Raw genomic sequence first — 2,919 nt, 5'->3', positions numbered from 1 at the left:
GTTTAGGGCTGTTGTACATAGGGTCGCTATGAGTCGCAGGCGACTCGACGGCACATAACAACAACAACAACATGATGTTGTCTATTGATCAAGTGATATGAAGCTGCACTGCAATCTCAAAGGGCGTAGTTTGAATCCACCAGCTGCTTTGTGAAAAAAAAGTTGGGCAATCTCTTCCTATTAAATTTACTTAGATGTAACCCATATTGAAGATTTTGGTCTTTGATTGTATTAACTACTTCAAGTCTTCTTCACTTTCTGCAAGGAAGGTTGTGTCATCAGCATCATGCAGGCTTTGATAAGGTTTCCTCTGATCCTAATAGCATTTTCCTCTTGACATAGCCTAATGGCTTGAATAATTTGCTCAGCATACAGACTGAATAGACATAGAGAAAAGATACAACTCCAATCCACTCCCTTCTGGATTTTAAACCATACATTGTTCCATTGTTCTGTTTGAACAATAGCCTCTTGGTCTAGATATAGGTATCAGATAGCCCAAGTAAGTGTTCTGGAATTCCCATTTTTAGCAATCTTAACCATACTTTATTTTTTTATTGTTCACACATTAAAATGTCTTTGCATAACTAAACAAACACAAGTAAACATCTTTCCAATAGTGTCTGTTTTCAGCCTGTATTCATTTGACATCATCGGTGATATCCCTTGTGCCATGGTTTCTTCTGAATCCAACTTGATTTCTGGCAGTTCTCTGTTGGTGTACTGTTCCAACCTTTTTTGAATAATATTCAGGAAGTTTTTACTTGCATGTGATATTAAGGATATTCTGTTGAATAAATTCCACCTGATCATATTTTTTATCTGAAGTTAGAATCTATTGGTTAAGACTTTGTTGAGTATTTTTTCATGTTTGTTCTTGAAGGACAATGGTATATAATTTTCTATTATTTGTGGTGTTTTTACTTGGTTTTGGAATCAGAATTATGCTTGCTTCATAGGATGAGGGTTTTCTATCTTTTTATGTATTATGAAATAGTTTAAGTAGAATTAGTGGAAATTATTCTCTCAAAGATTGCCAACACCTTTTGTTAAAAAGGCTGTCATTTCCTCACTTAACTGATTTCATCTCCTTGTCAAAAATCAGTGGGCCATAAGTAGATAGGCTAATTTCTGGATTCTCAATTCTATTTCATTGATTTATGTGTCTGTCATTGTACCAGTATCACGCTGTCTTGACCACCATAACAGTGTAAGCAGGATCTGAAATCGGAGAATAAGATGTCTCCTACCTTGTTTCTCTTTTTAAGGAGTGATTTGCTTATTTGGGGCTTCTTTCCGTTCCAAATGAAACTGGAAATTGTCTTTTCCCTATCATTGAAGAATGGAATTGGTATTTATTTGTATTGAGATTGTATTGAACTTGCAGATTGCCTTTGGTAGAATTGTCATTTTCACAGTATTGAGTCCTCCTATCCAAGAGCAAGGTATATTCTTCAATTTCTCCAGGTCTGAAAAGGGATTTATATCTAGAATTTATGTAATACTAGAGCACCACAAAAAGATAAACATAAACAACCCAATCACAAAATTAGCACAGGGTATGAACAGACACTTCACCAAAGAAGACATTCAGATGGAAAATAAACATGTGAAGAAATGTTCAAAGTCCCTAGGTCTAAGAGAGATACAAATCAAAACAACTATGAGATATCATCTCACCCTAGTAACAACAGCAAAATTCAACAGAGCACCAAACAACTTTATTCACTGTTGGTGGCAGTATAAAATGGTGCAACCACTGTGAAAGGCAGTATGGCACTTTCTCAAAAAGTTGGAAATAGAAATACCATTTGACTCAGCAATTCCACTACTGGGAATATACCTCAAAGAAACCGTAACTACCATCCAAGCAGATATATACATACCCATGTTTATTGCTGCATTGTTCACAATAGCAAAGAGGTGGAAATAACTTAAGTGCCCCTCAACAAACGAATGGACAGAGAAGCTGTGGTATATTCACACAATGGAATAATACACTGTACTGAAAAGAAAGGAACTCATGAAATATTATATAAAATGGGTGACCCTGGAGGACATTATGCTTAATGAAATATGTCAGTTACAAAAGCACAAATACTCCATAATGCCACTGTTATAAAACAGGACTGATGTCGTGCTTGTGGGAAACTAAGAAAAGAGGGAATAAATGTACACTGCATTGAAACAGATGAGGGAAAGAACTACTTAAAAGGAACATATAATTAGGTATTATTTGCATGACAATAGTCCAGAATAAGAGCTGCATAGTAAAGTGAACTGGGATGGGGAAGGGGAATTGTACAAAAATGATTTTTTTTCAAGGAGAACAGCAAACTGGTGGGGGGAGAGGGAGGAAAATATGCAACAATGAATTAATGGATATCCAAGTTCTCTATAAACATTCATTAAAATATAAAAAAATTCATAAAATGGAAATAAAATAGAAAAATAAACTGTTTAGTTGTATATCCTTCTACTAATTTTCCTTGTATATAAATTAATTTCCTCTTTATTTTTGACAGAGTTCTCTGGTGATTTAGTGGGTAAAGAGCTGCACTGCTAGCTCAAAACTTGGCTGTTCGAATCTACCAGTAGCTCTACAGGAGACAAATGGACAGTCTCCTCCTTTGCTATTTACAATCTCCAAAAACTCACTGGAGGGTCAGCTATCAGTAGATTCTTGCTTGACAAAAATGAGTTGTTTTTATTGTTATTTATTATGCTTTTGTTTCACTGTAATTTTTCTGTAACTACCTTTTAATTCATATGATCATCTCATCTCTCCAATGCCTAGTATGCCAATATTTATGCGTTCCATTTCTTTTTTAACAATTTCTAATTTTCCTACATTCACGGTTCTCACATTCCATGTTCCAATCACTAGTGTCTGCTTACAACTGTTCCTCTTCCTTTGTA

Source organism: Elephantulus edwardii, unplaced genomic scaffold (genome assembly GCF_000299155.1).
Source record: "Elephantulus edwardii isolate Elephantulus edwardi_28Jun2011 unplaced genomic scaffold, EleEdw1.0 scaffold00323, whole genome shotgun sequence".
Taxonomy (NCBI): Eukaryota; Metazoa; Chordata; class Mammalia; order Macroscelidea; family Macroscelididae; genus Elephantulus; species Elephantulus edwardii.
Note: the sequence above shows the minus strand (reverse complement) of the source record.